The sequence below is a fragment of the Perissodus microlepis genome, chromosome 14, assembly GCF_051167445.1.
Source record: "Perissodus microlepis isolate ML-2025 ecotype Zambia chromosome 14, ASM5116744v1, whole genome shotgun sequence".
Taxonomy (NCBI): Eukaryota; Metazoa; Chordata; class Actinopteri; order Cichliformes; family Cichlidae; genus Perissodus; species Perissodus microlepis.
The window spans coordinates 38,855,616-38,875,332 of NC_140474.1; the positions used below are offsets into that span (position 1 = coordinate 38,855,616).

Sequence of the window (19,717 nt, forward strand, 5' to 3'; positions counted from 1 at the left end):
TCTCGCAAGCATTTAAATTCCCGGTGAAGAATCTCCACCAAGGACAGCCTTGCGTCGAAACTGGACAATCGCTTGTCGATTGACTCCAGTATGTCGGCAATATCTTTGCCGGCTGGCGATGTTGTGCCGGGGGAATCTGCCGGGCGTTGTCTTTTCGACGACGGCGTCTCAGATTTGGCCGGGAAAGCTGCACACTGGGCCTTCTTCATCACGAGATCCTGAAAGCACTGATCAATATAATCTTGGAGAGTCTCTAAACTCTCTCCGTTGTTCTCCAGGGTGTTGGAGATTATTTAGACAAATATTGTTAGTTACAAGACAATTGATAAGTGTATTTGGTAATACTGAAGCTTAAATGAATTTGTTCAAATCTAAACTACCATTTGCTTTAATTTTCCGCCAAAATCTCCGGCGTCTGACGTCAGTTACAACATGAGTCGCTTACCTTGTCCGTCACTTCCGTCACTTACCTCACCAAACACCGAGTGTTTCCTTCAGCAGATTCAATAATAGAAGTGTAGCAGATGAGTAACATACTTGAGGCTGAGATGACAGAAACACATGGGTAAGAATAAAAAAAATATAAAGAAACAGTTTTAACATTGTATTATTTTTAATTGTGATGTTCAATGCCAATTATTGAATTTATACATTAGGACATCTCCCCCTAAAAGCGTAAGAGTGATGTATGCGCAAGGGATTGTTGCTCTGCCTCCATATCTGGAAGACCCATAGTCACAACATGGCTATGTAAGTAAAGGGGACTTTTCAACATTAAATACATAATTGCCTTCAGAAATGTTGATAACATAGTCCTTCTATGTCTATCTAATTACATAGGAACATTACTACGATCCAGAGAGCGGTTCAGGATACCTTGCGTGGCGGTTGAAGACCATTCAAAGAAAAGCTGCGGAGGAAAGGAGCGCCTCAGTTTGCAAATCTCCCAAAAGTAAGTTCACTTATCATTTAAATCAGGGGTGTCAAACTCAATTGCACAGGGGGCCAAAACTCAAGGCACACTTAAGGTCGCGGGCCAAACAAGATAAACATTTATTGAACACACTAAAACAATGTTTTTTAACATAAATATGAATAAAAACAGACAGGAATATTATTCCAGATTAAATAAACTTAAAAAAAAATTAACTTTAACTTTAAATATTTTGCTCTATATATATCCTGTCAAAATTATGCAAGTGAGAAATATGAACATGCTGCCAAAAACCCCAGAAAAAAATAAATGCGAGCAAACACAAGGTTGGAGCCGCATGTAGACGAGCTGGGGCGTTGCTTCAGGAGTGGAGCTAATAAACTGTGCGGGACATTCAGTGTCGTACTTTCCCTTGAGTGTATCATTACACTGCAGCTCCATCTGAATCTGCACAGGTGCAGTTCAGCAAAGTCCGCTGACTTGGTTCAACATTACTTGGCAACAGGGAAAGTGAGGCAGGTTGCACTGGTGCATTTGTGACAGCTTCACTTGAAATGCCTTCACCGCATCATACATGTCCATGAACTGACAGGTTTCCTTGATGAGCTCAAAAACTATTGAGAATTTTTATCCCAACTCAGCCAACGGACATCTGTATGATAAGGAATGTCGGCAAACTCTGAATCTGTTTCCCACATAAAAGACTGAAATTGATGGTGATTTAAACTTTTAGCTCAGATAAAATTTACGGTCTGCGTTACGGTGATCATTACATGCTCCATTTTTAGGACTTTACCACACAGCCTTTGCTGGTGTGTGATGCAGTGATATGCTGATAACTCACCAGTACAGTTCTCCTCCTGCATCTTTACTCGCATCCTGTGGACTAGTCCACTTTTTTCACCGCACAACACCGGCGCTCCATCTGTTGTAAGTCCAACAAGTTTGTCCCAGGGCAGTTTCATGTCGGTTACACTTTGACATATGTTTTAAAAATGTCATTTCCTGTCGCTGTCGTTGTCCCGTGCATCGATTTAATGGTCAATATTTCCTCTCCACGGATGAAGATGGCCAGCTGTGCAATGTCCATCAAGTCTGTACTTTCATCCACAGCAAGAGAGTATGCAATAAAGTTTTTGCTTCTTTCACACAACTGTGTTCTTAAATCAGTGGTCATCTCACAAACCCGATCAGCAATCGTATTTCTCGTCAGGCTCACATTTGCCAAAATCTGGGTTTTTATGGGCTCAAATTGTGGTCATAAATATTTTGTACTTGTAAATCAGTTTTGTACTTTTAAATCAGGATTTGTCTGTGTAAAAAGAATTTGTGTGTGTGTAAAAAAGATTTGTGTGTGTAAAAAGAATTTGTGTGTGTGTAAAAAAGATTTGTCTGTGTAAAAAGAATTTGTGTGTGTGTAAAAAAGATTTGTATGTGTAAAAAGAATTTGTGTGTGTGTAAAAAAGATTTGTATGTGTAAAAAGAATTTGTGTGTGTGTAAAAAAGATTTGTATGTGTAAAAAGAATTTGTGTGTGTGTAAAAAAGATTTGTGTGTGTAAAAAGAATTTGTGTGTGTGTAAAAAAGATTTGTGTGTGGACTTAGCCAAAAAAATACGTGTGAAACACACTCAAGTTTCAAGTTACAAGTACGAATTTTGACCCAGTTTTTCTTCCTTTCATCTGATTGGCCAATGTCATGTCAATGACAAATTTAACTATCCAATCAGAGAACAGATGGGTTTGGCTGTCGGAGGGGCGCTTTTTTGAACTGCAGGTCTTGAGCGGTTCTACCCCTGAATGTGACGTCATTCAGGGGTAAAACCGCAAAGGATTCTGGGAACTCGTGGCAAGCGGTACTAGCGCACGCAGGCTTTCAATTGAAATCAGTTAGACAGCGATAAAAAGAAACACAAAAAAAGGCAAGAAGCTGTTGTATTATTAACTGCAATAGCCGGTCGCATGACAGCCACGGGAAGCCGACGGGTAAAGAGATTGTTTTTATCGGATTACGTCGTTGAAGAGAAATTGTTCGAGCCATGTTTCCGAAGTAACAAAGAGGCGACGGATGGCCTGGATTGCAGCCATTCAAAGACCAAATATAACGTCCCAGAACACTCCAGCTCACATGTTAGTCTGCTCCAAGCATTCCCACAAAGGTCAGTGTTTTATAGCAGTTAATACGTCATTTTTCATAACATAATTGGTGATATAGGTTACGTGCAAGTCTGGCGCTGAACAGAAATGGTCGCGCTATGCTCCTTTGTTTATTGTGCATAAATAATGAATTGTCCTGACACAATATTGCGTTTCGCTTCTGTTATTACCATGGTACATTGACAAAAACATATGCTTTTATTCACAGGATAAAACAGGTTTTTTTGTATCACTAATTGCCCAGTGCGATTACAGCATACAGTATTATTGTCACTGCTACATTTCTGTAATGCGTACCAGAAATTATTTCCACTACTAATTAATTACCGTTGAGCTCAAAGGTCCTATTAATAAACAGTTAACGAATGTGTATTTATGAAGACGATTTGTGAGACTGGTAAACTTACCTTTGTTCGTACGATGGTCTTTCGTTCTACACGGTGCATTTCAAGGTCCTGTACCCATCCGTCGGTAAACTGTACCCGGGCTTGTTGCAGTGACCTGAAGTTACTAAACTTCATGAGTGTATGCACTCACTCCAAGAACCGTATAATTATAAATATGAGCGTGGTGAAAGTTGGGCAGCACGCTAACGTCTTTTGTCCACTCTGTGTGCTCGTAAGGGTCTGACCCTTTCACTCCTTTGATTTTGTCCTCGTATCTTTTCTTTGACTTTTCATCAAGTCTGTCTTTGTACGGACCGGCATTGTTCTCCTTCGTTTTGTACATAACTTTTTTGGGGGCAAAGAAATACCAAGAAGGTATTTGTTACGCCCCAGTCTAGGGTTACAGGAACGCAACACAAGTTTGGAAAGATTGCCCCGCCCTGGTCCCCAAAACCATACACAGAGGGAAACCAATTTCTTAGTGAATCGTGATTTATTTTTCTACACTGCAAAAAGGAAGCTCCGGGGAGAACAAAGGCCAAAATAACAAACAAAACAAGCTAAGTCAGGAGGAAGTGCTATCTAAAACCCTATGTGAAATCAAGCATCAAACAAAAGACAAGCGCTACACCTAACTCCCTAACTGAAATAAACAGGAGAAAACAGTGCAAGGAAAAACAATAAGGCAGCTCACCCCTTCTGTTGCAGTGCTATTTACAATGTGCTATTTACAATGAAAACTAATGTACACACTATATACAAAACTCAGAAAAGCCGCACAAAGTCACAGGCACAAATGTCTCAGGTTTTGGAGGCCAGGGTCAGGTCTGCTGCTGCTGTCAGTGGCTGCCCCAGGACAACTGCTGGTGGGGGATTTGAAGAAGATCACATGGCCAGGGGACCAATCAGCAGCCATCAGCTCATCCACTCCTCGACCTGCAAAGACTTAAAGGCACAGACAACAACAGCCACCAAAACAGATTATGGACAGGGCCATAACACCCCCCTTCCCAAGACCAAACATCTCCCCTAAAGATGTTTGGCGCTTAGGGGTTCCGAAAACCACGTGACAGCGCATCTGCCAGTACATTCTCTGTCCCTTTTTTGTGATGGATCTCCAGATTGAAATCCTGTACTAAGAGGGACCATCTCATGAGCCTTTGGTTAGAATTTTGCATTCGGGTCAAAAACACGAGGGGGTTGTGATCTGTGTAAACAATGACAGGTGCTGAACTAGAACCGACATGGACCTCGAAATGCTGTAGAGCCAGCAACAGAGAGAGAGCTTCCTTTTCAATGGTGCTGTATTTCTGTTGGTGGGAGTTGAACTTTTTTGAAAAGTAACCAATTGGGTGATCAACACCCTGCCTATCCTCCTGCAACAGCACCGCACCTGGACCGTTGGCGCTGGCATCCACCTCAAGTTTAAACGGATGTGTGAAAACAGGAGCGGCAAGTACTGGTGTGCTGCAGAGGAGAGCTTTGGCAGACTCAAAAGCATTCTGGCATGTGGGGGACCATACGAATGGTTTTGACACGCTTGTGAGACTGGTGAGAGGTGCAACTACATCTGCAAAATTCTTACAGAAACCACGATAATAGCCGGCCATTCCAAGGAACCGGCGAAGTTCACGTCTAGTGCGAGGCACCGGGAAATCTAGGATAGCCTGGACTTTAGCCAGCAGGGGGCGCACCTGTCCCTGACCCACCTGCTTCCCTAGATAGGTCACAGTGGCCTTACCAAAGTCACATTTGGCAAGATTTAGGGTAAGGGATGCCTCTTTTAATCTTTCAAAAATCTCCGTGAGTGTTCCAAGGTGTTCTGACCAAGTCTCTGAATAGGCTACAATGTCGTCTAAGTACACTTCACAGTTTGTGACACCACCTAAGACAATGTGCATAAGGCGTTGGAATGTGGCAGGGGCATTTCGAAGGCCAAAAGGCATGACGGTGTATTGGAGGAAGTGATCAGGAGTGACAAAAGCAGAAATTTCAGATGCACGCGGAGTGAGGGGAACTTGCCAATAACCCTTTAATAAGTCCAGTTTGGTGACAAACTTTGCGGAGCCAACCCTATCAACACAATCTTCCATACGGGGAAGAGGGTAGGAGTCGGGTTTGGTCACACTGTTCACTTTTCGAAAATCACTACAAAAACGTGGAGTTTTGTCTTCCTTCGGCACAAGAAGGCAGGGGGAACTCCAGGCACTCGAACTAGGGACAGCAAGACCATTTTCCAGCAAGTAGGAAACTTCTTGTTGAAAAAGTGCACGTTTGGTAGGGTTCACACGATAAGCGTGTTGTTTGATCGGAGGGTGGTCACCTACATCTATGTCATGTTCGAGGACAGTAGTGCGAGACGGAGTGTCAGCAAACAGAGATGGATAAGTATTGATCAGAGAACACACATCGGTCTGGGCAGCCTCATCTAAATGTTTTAGGTGGGATTTCAAATTATCCAATATTTCAGAGTTTCTGAGTCGGGAGCAACCCTCAGCACAAACGAAAGCTAAGCCATCACTTTCTGGGCTATACTGAGACGGAGATGCTGGCACAACTACCGGCACGGCAGACAGCGCAGCGGGGATGAGGAGGAGTTTACACCTGCATCACGAACAAAATAAGGCTTCATCAGATTAACATGACACACACGACGCTTTCTCCTACGATCTGGGGTACCTATAACATAATCTGTGTCACTCAGTTTCTCTTGGACAGTATAGGGCCCACAGAACTTTGCCTGGAGAGAGGATCCAGGAACGGGTAGGAGAGTCAACACTTTGTCACCCACTTCAAATTTTCTCTGCACGGACTTTTTATCAAATTTACTTTTCATTTTTTCCTGAGACGCGGAAAGAGCCTCGCGTGCAATTTCGCATGCTTTATGCAGACGCTCCCTAAAACAACTTACGTAGTCTAATACGTTCTGCTCGGGGGTAGCTGTGTCGGACAGATATCTCTCTTTAAGCAGCCGCAGGGGACCACGCACTGTGTGTCCAAACACCAGCTCTGCGGGACTGAAACCCGTGGACTCCTGCACACTCTCCCTCACCGCTAGAAGGAGAAGTGGCAGACCTTCGTCCCACTCTCTTCCTGACTCGAGGCAGAACTTCCTCATCATGGCTTTTAAAGTCTGGTGGAAACGCTCAAGCGCACCCTGTGATTCGGGGTGATACGCACTGGATTTTTGATGCTTGATAGATAGCGATTTTAAGACCTGAGCGAATATCTTGGACATGAAGTTAGACCCTTGGTCCGTTTGAACTGATTTAGGCAAACCGAAAGTGGAGAAAAAATTTACTAATGCTCTGACAATGGCTTTGACTTTGATAGTGCGTAACGGAATAGCCTCGGGGAAGCGTGTGGCGGCGCACATCAAAGTCAAGAGGTACTGATGTCCTGACTTTGTTTTTGGAAGCGGACCTACACAATCGATGATTATGTGTCAAATGGTTCGCCTAAAGCTGGGATTGGATGCAATGGAGCAGGAGGAATAACCTGGTTGGGTTTTCCGCTGACCTGGCAAACGTGGCAAGAGCGGCAATATTTGGTCACATCAGTCTTCAAACCTGGCCAGAAAAAGTGACGCAGAATACGATGGTAAGTTTTCCTAATTCCTAAATGTCCAGAGAAACTGTCATGTGCTAAGCTGAGTACTTGGGGTCGGAATTTTTGCGGTACAACCACTTGTTGAAATACATTCCAGCCAAGATCACTAGATGAGGGAGGATGCCATTTGCGCATTAACACATCATTTTCAATGCTGTAGACACGGGGATTCTGATCGCTTGAATTTGCGGCAAGTAAACATTTGGCCAAAGTCGGGTCATTCTGTTGCGCATGAATAAAATCAGTTTTGTTTACCTCAAAAGACAGGTCAAGTGTAGCGGGTAGCATTTTATCAGACACACAATTTTCAGCTTCTTCCACAGGCAGTTCAGCTTTCTCAGGAACAGCTTCAGAACATAGAAAAGAGTCAGACAAGTCAACATCACCGTATTTGCGCTTGTGGGCGCGTGTGACAACACAGGCAGGAAAAACAGAGGGCAGACTGTCAGCAGCAGGCTCAGAAACAAAAACAAAATCATCGACGGGGTTTTCAATTACTTCAGGGATTGGGAAGACTTTTCCGTTGGCTAGATCATTCCCCAGAATCATAGTAACCCCCTGCACGGGCAAGCGAGCGCGCACCCCAACTGTTACCGGGCCCGAAACGAGAGGTGACTGTAGGAAGACTCTGTGCAGCGGAGCTCGTAACACACTCATTTTCACTCCCCACACAAGAGCATCAGCACCACAAAACGAGTTACTTGAAAAAGGCAACGCGCTTTCCAAAATGAGAGACTGGGCAGCCCCAGTGTCGCGCAAAATTGCAATCGGCACGCGATCCTCCCTTATTCCAGTCAGTGAGGCGAACCCTTGTGAAATGAAAGGTCGGTAACTGCTGTCAAGAGTGTCATTTCCTGGTTCATCACTGATGGGATTAGGAGTAGAAACCGACTGAACAAAACCAACACTTTTTGGCTTTTTTAATGTGTGAGTTTGCTCTTTGCGACGGAGCGATGGACAATTGGCAATGAGATGGCCAGTATCATGGCAATAAAAGCATTCTCGGACAGTCATGGGAACCTGATCAGGGCGCATTTGACGCTTAGGAGAAACCCTCAAACTCCTCGCAGGTTTAGACAACGGGGCACATTCACGGCGCACAGCTGAAAACGTAACGCGATGGGTCAACACAAACTCATCTGCGAGAACAGCAGCTTTAGACAACGAATCCACCTTTTGCTCATTGATATATACAACAACATTCTCTGGAAGACACGTTTTGAATTCTTAACCCAAAAACTGCAGTCGTGGTGCTTTCGATTGTACTCAGAACTCGGAAATTCTGCCTTCTGAATAGGAAGATGTAGGTAACACCAGACTGAAGATGAGCTGCATACAGAGCTGGACTGGGACAAAAAAATCGTCCCGGGCATTTTGACTAGAGACCGGCCCACCATTATAGGAAAAATCATAAAGCCTTTGAATGAAAATAAACACTGTTGTGACAGTGATGTACACTGTTCTGATGGTATATATGTATCAATCTATCCATTGTTTGTTGCAAGACTCAGATAATTATTTTTTTAAAAGTGAGACATTTTAAATGAGAATAAGAAAGTATTTCCTTGTGCCCCCCTTTCCCTTTTAATGCCCTACATGGACCCCTGGCAACACTTTGCTAGACCCGCCCCTGCACAATTACCAGCTGTCAGCTACTTAGAAAAGGATCCTGGTGTTATTTGTCTCTCAGAAACAGTTCATAACTTCCCTTCAACTCATTCATGTTAACTAAAAGGTAAACCTGTTTCTCCATCACAGCTCTGATGATTCAGTAAGGACATCTCCTGGTTTCATCTTCATGTTTCCCTCTCATCACATAACCAAACCGATATCATGACCAGCAGGTTTAGAGCTGTGGCTCCAGCCAACATCAGCTGATACTAGAAATTAATATTAAATAAATTCTAACAACAGCTGATCAAGCTTAAAAGTGCTGCTGTTGTTTAATAATATATCCGCTGGTTTCCTCTTTCTGGCGCAAAGTGGGCGATAAATAAACAAGAGAGAAAAGCCGATCAGCTGATCATTGATCAGTTTCATGATTGAAGTAGAAACAGGAGAGGGAGGGTGAGAGGATGAGAGAAGAAGATGCAGCTGTGCAGCGTAAACACAGAATAACTCCAGCTTTGTGTCTTTTTCATTGTAGCTGAAGTCCGGGACAAACTGTGTTCCTTTTCACCTCAATACGAAACGCATGATATTTTCTCTGAATACGAGACGATTCCGTTTTTTACAGGACGGTTGGCAACTCTAATAATTAACCTTATGAACAAAATAAAGTTCAACATCAGTAACATAGCACCCACCCAGCTGTATAGAAACTCCGTCATGCTAGCTAGCACGCAGTACGAAAAAGTCAGCATAACGAAAATAAACTGCAACTAAACTTGGTTCATATCTGACCCAGATAGACTGCAGGTTATAACTTCTTACCTGAAGTTCAGTTCACCTGACACTCTCGGACCAGCGGCCGCTTCGGGTCTCTCCTCTTGCCTCCCTTTTCCTTCATCCACCTGCTGGCTTCCACCACTTGCTAATGTTATTGAATCTGTGGAAGCTCCGCGATAGCCACCACACGAAGTAACTAATAACGAGCCTATCTAAATCCCAGTAACGAGTAACGCGTTCCCGGTTTTGGCATAATAACTAGTTACCGTGCTCGTTACCACAATAATAACGTAGTTACTGTAACGCGTTACTTAATAACGCGTTAGTCCCAACACTGTCTGTCAATCTCTATAACAGAAGTTTGACTTGATTGACGCGGGAATGTTCCCAGGTAGCCTAGCATTCAGCAAGGAGGCTGCAGCGCTGCATTATGGAATCTGTAGTTTGTATATTATTAGCGCCTCATATCGCCGGGCCATGCATAACAATAATAGTACATCTATATAAAATGATCTCGCAGGCAGGATATAAATGTACACCGGGCCGGATGTGGCCCGCGGGCCTTGACTTTGACACGTGATTTAAATGATACTGATGTAATTTGTAGGCAGGATTCAATCAAATTGTTTTTTCTTAAGTTGGTGGGCCAGGCCATGGTCGATCCAGACCACTCACCACTGAGACAGTGTTATCAGATGAGGATGTAAGAGCAGCTATTGCTCTTTTGAGACACTCTGCTGATGAAGACATCCGTGAAAAGAAAGCTACCTTCATTTATCAGCATTCAATGGTCAGCAATGAAAAGAATCCAGCAGATGTCTTCATAGGCCTGATGCAGTTTCTGGACACACCAGGACTGGTAAGACATCTTCATTTGTTGAATCACTGAAATATTCCATGAAGCTTGCAGTGTCACTCATTGCACCTCTTTATGTTCTGTATTTTTGCATTACAGATAGAACAAGATTTCCGACTCCTGTTTTGTGAGGTCACTGCCAGCAAATTCTTGGAGAGGTGGCCCATCAATCTCAAAGCAAAGGTTGTAAAGGAAAGTCATGGACTTGTACCCACCTCAGAGCTCTTGGAGTTAATGTGCAATGCTGAGTCAGGTACTGAAGTTGAGAATGGTATGATTGTGACTGTTTTTATTTGCCATTGTTGGTTATATAGGTAATTCTGTCAATTGAATGCATTTTTGGAATAATTATTTGTTTATTCGTCTGTAGTCTGGGACAGTGACATGTCTACTATCTTGCTGCTGCTACATCTGCTACCACCATCTGCACAAAGGCGAAAGAGACCAGGAAAGGTGTCTGCATCTCAAGCTGTCGATAACCTCATCAAATTCCCAAAGGTGCGTTGTTTAAAATATACGTTCCATCACCTCTATTTTCATGGACAGTGAGGTGAGCTAATCTACTGTCAGAGGATAGTCACTTAATACTGTTGTTTAATGTGTTGTTGTAAGCTGGAACCAGTGTACAGCAGCATCTAGACAACATCATCAGCCCTACCTTCTTGCTCAGGGATCCACAAGAAGCACCAGTCACACCTTGTGATTGACAAGCTTGCAAGCTTGCACTTCCATGTAAAGTGCCAGGTTCAGTAGGAGCCCTTGATGAACTCTTTAGGGCCCATTATGTCTTTGGTACATCATACAGTTCATCTCTGACCAACTTTTTCACTTTTCTGCAAACAACTATGACATTGGGGAAACGTCATATTGCTTTCTCTAGTGAGCATCATAGAACTGTATGCTAATGTGAATTGTAAGGGTTTGTTATGGTAATTAAATGACACTGAAATGAGAAACATAATAAATGCTGTTACTTTAACCTGTATGTTTGTTGTTATTTCCATAATATAGCATAGATCACAGTTTAGTAATATAGCATCATAAGATGAATATGAAAAAATAAAACTACAGAGAAATAAAAATGATATATTATTACACATCAGTGTTATTATTAAACTAAATTTGGAGGAAAAATAGCTCTATAAAGTGTAATTACTCTGAACAGTGTGAATAACCCTCAGTGTTAAATATAAAAATAATGTTTTGTTGTTAATTTTAACAACAATAATGTTTTTGTTGTTAATTAACCACCGTGCAGCACGGTGGCACGGTGGTTAGCACTGTTGCCGCACAACAAGAAGGTCCTGAGTTCAATTCCACCATCAGGCCGGGGTCTTTCTGTGTGGAGTTTGCATGTTCTCCCTGTGTTTGCGTGGGTTCCCTCAGGGTACTCCGGCTTCCTCCCACCGTCCAAAGACATGCAGCTTGTGGGGATAGGTTAATTGGATTATCCAAATTGCCACTAGGTGTAAATGTGCGAGTGAATGAGAGTGCGAATGGTTGTCTGTCCCTGTGTGTTGGCCCTGAGACAGACTGGCGACCTGTCCAGGGTATATCCCGCCTCTCGCCCTATGACAGCTGGGATAGGCTCCAGCGCCCCCCGCGACCCTGAAAAAAGGATAAGCGAATGGATGGATGTTAATTTTGACACTAAATTGAGTACAATTAACACTGAAAAGTTAACACTGGCCATTTAACTCTAATTTTGAGTGGGACCAAATGTTACCTGAAGAAGAGTTAAAATCAACTCTAAGTGTAAAATTGACATCTGGTTTTTTACTGTGTAGTGTCAACGTACTTTTTAAGAAGTAATATTGCACTATTGATAATCACATGCAGGTGGCATAAACTAAATATTCAGACATGCTACCAACAAAAGCATTAACAAAAGCAGACTGTTTAGGCTGTTGTGTTTGTAATAACATCCATAAATGAAGGTTTGTCATTAATTTATTTTCACAGATCTACTGTAGATGATCACATCTGTCTTTGTCATTTAAATTAGGTCGACTTGCAAACTTTGCACTTTGTTTGTGTAAATTGCTGTCCACTACCCTGCATATATACAGAATGTGCACAGTATTTCAGATCTAAACAAGCCTTACAGGTTAATTTATGAGATCATGGGGTCACAGAAGGAGTATGTAATGGACTTGCTGGCTTTAATGTAAAAAGCCTGTTGTGTAACTGTAATGAGGCAGTTGGACTAAAGCAGTATATTGCTCATCAAGGTAAACATCTGAGGAATAAGGAAATTGTCCTTTTAATCAGTGTTCTTTTACATCGCAGATTTACTAAAGTTTTACATGACATAAGTCATTTTCACAATCATTCTACTTTAAAAGATTTCAAGACAGAGCTTATTGTTCTCTGAACTTCCTTGTTCGCTGAACGGCAGGTAAAGTGCATCTTTTTGTTTGTTTACTTTTGTGTGTTTGTGTTTTCTCTAATGGGCCTCAGATGACGGTTTGCTTAAATTTGGGTCTGAAAGCATTTTTTTTTTTTAAATTTTGCCTATACTCACCACCCCTCTTCTTCTATTGCTCAGGTTGAAGCAGAATTTTCCCGTCTTACATCTGTTGACCTGAAATGGTTCCTTTTTTGCTGTGCTTGACAATTATGGAGAGGTTCATGGAGCTGTACAAATTCAAGAGTGGCATAGGAGGGCTAACTAGGCTCATAAAATCTTCGATGATGATGTAAGTCTTCAACTGTGAAATGTTCTCCTTTGTTTAAGTTTTAGGTTATCCAGTTCAACTGATGAACTCATTGAAAGAAAGCTGATAAGTAAAGTCTGTCATCATATTTCACAACTGGACATTTAGTGTGTTAACTTTTACAGAATCTGTGTATATTGGTGGTAAGTGGATATCATATTCTACTTCAATGTCCTGATAAGCCTGATTCAAATGAAAAGATATTAAAACATTGAAAGACAGGTGTAAGTGGCCCAGTTATCTCCAATGATAATCATGTATTGATGGAATTATATAGGAAAAAGCTGTGAATTTGGAGCTGCTTCATAAACACTATTTATAAGTCAAAGGAGCTTGCAAAGAAAAGCGTCTGGACTTCTTTAAGTTTACTTGAAGACGTTTCACCTCTCATCCGAGAAGCTTCTTCAGTTCTAAGGTCAAATGGTGGAGAGTCCCAGATATAAACCTAGTGGGAGTATCCCCCCACAGAGGGACAAAAGGACCCCCTGATGATCTTCTAATCGCCTGAGCCAAGGTGTGAAACTGGGTGTGGGTCCCAATCAGCCAGAGTTTCGGGTGTGTTCATTGTGAAACCTGGCCCCACCTTATCATGCGAATTCCTGAGGTCAGATGGCCCAGGATGTGAGTGGGCGTTAAGGCGTCTGGGAAGGGATCTCAAAACTGGATTATAGATGGCAGAGAGTTGGTGTCGTAAACCCCCGCCTCTGTTCAAAGATGGTCGCTCACAGTGTATGCTGTACAGTGCAGCGAGGAATGCCCAGACCTCTACATTGGAGAGACCAAACAGCCACTTCACAAGCGCATGGCACAACACAGAAGAGCCACCTCCACCTCCACAGGACAAGACTCAGCAGTCCATCTGCATCTTAAGGATAAAGGACACTCTTTCGAGGATGCCAATGTTCACATTTTGGACAGAGAGGACAGATGGTTTGAAAGAGGAGTGAAAGAAGCCATCTATGTCCACTGTGAGCGACCATCTTTGAACAGAGGCGGGGGTTTACGACACCAACTCTCTGCCATCTATAATCCAGTTTTGAGATCCCTTCCCAGACGCCTTAACGCCCACTCACATCCTGGGCCATCTGACCTCAGGAATTCGCATGATAAGGTGGGGCCAGGTTTCACAATGAACACACCCGAAACTCTGGCTGATTGGGACCCACACCCAGTTTCACACCTTGGCTCAGGCGATTAGAAGATCATCAGGGGGTCCTTTTGTCCCTCTGTGGGGGAATACTCCCACTAGGTTTATATCTGGGACTCTCCACCATTTGACCTTAGAACTGAAGAAGCTTCTCGGATGAGAGGTGAAACGTCTTCAAGTAAACTTAAAGAAGTCCAGACGCTTTTCTTTGCAAGCTCCTTTGACTACGATGACCTGGATGACTGAGAACCTTCACAGACACTATTTATAAGTGTTTTTGTTTTCTTTTTGACTTCTTTGACCAGAGCCCTACACAAAGGAAGAGGACAGAGGACCTCATTTTCTCAAGGAACAGCCCTCACACACTCTCAAGACTGTGAAAGTTAGCATTTTTTCTTTTAGTAAATTTAATAATTACAGCACCACTGTGGATTTTAAATGAAACAATCAAATAGTGATTGAAGTGCAGACTTTCAGCTTTAACTCAAAGGGTTAATTCCCTGCTCCCTGTAGTAACCACATGATAACATGTGTACCCTTCCTCACCAAATGTATTATTACAAGATCTTTGACACTGGATTTGGTCTGGGTTTCAGAGAAACTAACTGGCAAGCTAGCATTGATATTGTTAGGTTCTTGTGTTTATTCATGTCTTCACCAGGGTCTTTGACATTTCGCTGCTGTACTGTTCACTACAGCTTTGTGTTTGATTTCTTACATTGTATATTGTAATGGCAGAGATATTAGGATATTTAAGGGGCTGCAGTGACTACTACAGCTGTGTGTGTGTGTGTGTGTGGGGGGGGGGGGCAATACTTTGGTGAAATGTCCTGGACCCTGGAAATAAAGTTACCTTGAAAATTACCTTGAAGAGACTGTATAGACTGGGTAAGCAAATAAAGGTCACTGGCCCAGAGTCATATGTTGATATTCAGTGCCAGTTATGCAACCGTTCCAGCCATGTCTATATGCTCTTTATTTCATGCTGTTAATATAAGGGGAAAAAATAAACTCTTACTGATTAAAGAAGCATTGTCTGTGGAGCCACAGTCTGATCCTGTAGTGTAGCTCCAGTTTGCACATTTATTCTCAGCCACATTTGGGTTAGAGCGCAGCCAATATTTAGCATAAGTAAATTTTAATTAAAATTTGTGTTTGCATTCTGCAATTGAAGACATGCTCAGTTATTTATGAACATGGTCTTTGACAAGAAATGGATTTGTAACATGGGGTACATATCTCATTCTGAAAAAACTTTAACAACTAATAAGCGTTACCCAAAGCCAATCAACGTCATCCAAGGGATCAGTACGGCCAGTAGCGGTTTTTGATACGGGCGACACGGGCATCTGCAAAAAAAATAAAAAAAATAAATAAAATTGCTCGTACTCACAGGGCACAGGGAGGAGAGGGCGGGGCAGCAGTGGATTCACTGACCGGCTGGAGCAGCATCTAATAACCAACTCGCAAAATAAAACAAAATAAAAACAAAACAACAAACACGAAAACACCAGACATCATGATACAGACTTATAATTTGCACCGATGTTTTTTCGAAATTCTATACGCGAAAAGTGAGCGCGAGAGCCCTCGGTGCGCGTGCTGGCTGCTGAAGTCAAAGTAAACTTTATTGTCATCTCCGCTACAAACAGTCCAGCATATAGAGAGACGAGACGACGAGGCTCCAGTTACAGCAGTGCAAGTAAACAAACAATAAATATAAGAAGAGTAAGAAAATAAATACACACTTTAGGACTCGGGGTAAAGGATCAATAACAATTTAAAATTTATAATTTACAGTTTGATGATTTAAAGTCTCACACACAACCCGTCGAAAGGGGAGGGGCGGGCGGCTGCTTCCAAATAGAGCACATTTCATTCATAATGATGTAAATCCAAGCCCATTATGGATTCATGATTTGAATCCTGGGTTGTGCAAAATCCCAGAAATAAACCTTAGACAAAGCGAATCTGTGAACTAAGGTGGAGGTCTATTAGGTTATGTTGTGGTGATTCTCGGGTTGGGGGGAAGTGTTCATACTGGAGTGCAAAATTAAAACCAAGATAGACAAGAAAAGTTCAAAGCCATCAGGTGCTCAGTTTAGAAAAAAGAGAAAAGAAAAGGAGGAGAAACGAGCAAAAGATACAGGTAAGCAGATGTGTCTAGAGATGGACCGATCCGATATTACTATCGCTATCAGTCCGATACTGACCTAAATTACTGGATCGGAAATCGGAGAGAAATAAAAAATGTAATCCGATCCATTAAATATCAAAAAAGCACCTCACAAAACGTGCGACATGGCATAACTCGGCTCATAACCGTAGCACGTCGGAGCAGTATGCGTCACGTGATAGAGCGGCTGTGGCATGCGAGACCTGTTGGCGGTCTGGTTGAGCATTTGGAGCCTTGCTACCAAACCGGCATTTCATCTCCGAGAAAGTTATCCAAGAGAGAAGAAAGCAAGTGTGTAAGTTCATCTCTGAATGTTTGTAAAGCATTTTAGCGTTAAGCTTAACAACCGATATATGGAGCGACTGCCTCTCTCTCTCCCTCCCTCCCTCTCCTGCTGCTACTTCAATCATGAAACTGATTAATGATCAGCTGATCGGCTTTTCTGTCCGTCTCTCCTGTTTGTTTTTGGCCCACTTCGTGCCAGAAAGCAGCAGCTGAACAACATCAGCACGTTTAAGCTTGAATTTATTTAATATTACTTTCTACACCAGGATCTTTTTCTACGCAGCTGACCTAACTGTGCAGGGGCGGATCTAGCAAAGTTTGGCCAGGGGGGCCGATAGGGCATGAACAGGGAAAAGGGGGCACAAAGACATACTTTTCTTTCTTATTCTCATTTAAAATATTTAGCTTTTAATAATTAATTATCTGAATCTTGCACCCAAAGTTTTAATCTGATGTAAAAAGTATAGAAGTCCATTACTATATATAGTAACTGTTAAGTCTAATATACCCTAGTAAGCTATAGTACTTTTTCCTTTGGGAAGATACCATCTGTGCAGTTCTGTTGAAGAAAGATGTTGAATCTATTTAATTATTCTTGAAAAATAAATAATAAATGATTTCTGTGCATTTTTTTCACACTGTATCAAATTAAAGTTGATTATGTCGATTAAGCATCATGAGGTGGAGGGTGGTTCCCTTTTTTCTTTTTTTTCCTGGGAGTTTACAACCCTATTAGTTAGGTTGCTTACTCTTTAAAATACCAGAATAGGGAGGATGGAGCAGGTTTAAATTTATTAGATTGATCAGTTTTGCTGAACTATGATATATTTTGGGTGCAGTGTATTTTTTGCATACAGGTATAACAGAATAGCTTTAGTGTTTTTTTTTTTAAACTTATACAAAATGCAGCAAGATATTAAAAAAAACAGTTTTATTGATTAAAAACCACACTATATCGGATTCATATCAGTATCGGCCGATATCCAAATTTATGATATCGGTATCGGCCGATATCCAAATTTATGATATCGGTATCGGCCGATATCCAAATTTATGATATCGGTATCGGCCGATATCCAAATTTATGATATCGGTATCGGACATAAAAAAGTGGTATCGTGCCATCTCTACTACAAAGTAAAAAAAGAAAAAAAACACATGCACACACTAAAATAGACAACAAGAGCCCGGCTAATATGTACAAATAGAACAGATAAAATACAAATAGTATAAATAAATGAAGGCAAAATTTCAGAGTGAGGTAGATGTATGTATGCAAAAGAGCTATGAGCTTAATATGTAAGATGACGCGATATGCAAAAATTATTACTGTTAAAAATTATTACTGTTAGAATAGGTCAGCTGTTTAGGAGTCTGATAGCAGTGGGGAAGAAGGAGTTGTTGAGTCAAGATGTTCTGGATTTCACACTTCTAAACCTTCATCCCGAGGGCAGAAGTGTGAACAGTCCATGCTGTGGGTGTGTGGGGTCTTTGAGGATGGAGGCAGCTCTCCTCCAGAGTCTGTGATGGTAGATGCTCTGCAGAGAGGGCAGCGGGGTCCTGATGATCTTCTCCACAGGTGTTATCACTCTCTGCAGGCGTTTGCGGTCCACAGAGGTAGTGCTGCTGTATCATGCAGTGATGCAGCTGGTCAGTGTGCTCTCCACAATGCAGCTGTAGAAGCTGCTGAGGATCTTGGCCGACATACCAAATTTCCTCAGCCTCCTCAGGAAATACAGCAGCTGCTGAGCCTTCTTGACCAGCTGTGTGGTGTTCAGTGTCCAGGTGAGGTCCTCAGAGATGTAGATGCCCAGGTACCTAAAGCTGCTCACCCTCTCCACTTCAAGCCCCTGGATAAACAGCTGCTGGTGAGGCCTCTTTTTCTTCCTCATGTCCACTATCATCTCCTTATTAGTGTTGAGGGTGAGGTTGTTGTCCTCACACCATGACATCAGACTGGCTATCTCTCTCCTATAAGCCGCTTTGTCCCCTCCAGTGATGTGACCAATCACTGCAGTGTCATCCGTGAACTTCAGTATGGTGTTCTCTTTGTTGGAGGTGACACAGTTGTGGGTGAACGGGGTGTAAAGGATTGGGCTGAGGATACAACCCTGTGGGACGTCAGTGTTTGTGATAATGCTGCCTGAAGTTCTGTTGCTGATCCTGGTGGACTGAGGCTTGCCAATCAAAACTGATAGCAGAGCAAGCAAATACGTCTGCCTCGAGGGCCATGATGTTGTGACCATGCAGTTAGTTCATTCAACAAGCGTCACACTTTGTCAAAGGAGCTTGCAAAGAAAAGCGTCTGGACTTCTTTAAGTTACTTGAAGACGTTTCACCTCTCATCCGAGAAGCTTCTTCAGTTCTAAGGTCAAATGGTGGAGAGTCCCAGATATAAACTATGTCCACTGTGAGCGACCATCTTTGAACAGAGGCGGTGGTTTACGACACCAACTGTCTGCCATCTATAATCCAGTTTTGAGATCCCTTCCCAGACGCCTTAACGCCCACTCACATCCTGGGCCATCGGATCTCAGGAATTCGCATGATAGGGTGGGGCCAGGTTTCACAATGAACTCACCCGAAACTCTGGCTGATTGGGACCCACACCCAATTTCACACCTTGGCTCAGGCGATTAGAGGATCATCAGGGGGTCCTTTTGTCCCTCTGTGGGGGGATACTCCCACTGGGTTTAAATCTGGGACTCTCCACCATTTGACCTTAGAACTGAAGAAGCTTCTCGGATGAGAGGTGAAACGTCTTCAAGTAACTTAAAGAAGTCCAGACGCTTTTCTTTGCAAGCTCCTTTGACTACGATGACCTGGATGACTGAGAACCTTCACAGACAAGCGTCACACTTGTTAAACAAAGTACATAATATTTGATATAACAAGGCAAACTTTGATTGCTCTGAAGTGTTGGGTTAATGCTGATTACCTTAACACAAATGTAAAATTTAATTTAATATTTGTCATTCAGCTCACAAATCTATGTCCTTGTCATATAAGATAAATTAGGAAAAAAATCAGTAGTAATAATTTCCACATAATAACTAATTGTCTC

The 19,717-nt window shown here is 42.4% G+C and overlaps 1 pseudogene; it reads left to right on the forward strand.

The window, feature by feature from the left end:
• The first annotated feature begins 527 nt into the window (after window positions 1–527).
• LOC146374427 (uncharacterized) lies at window positions 528–11,233 on the forward strand (annotated as a pseudogene).
• Window positions 11,234–19,717: the final 8,484 nt, after the last annotated feature.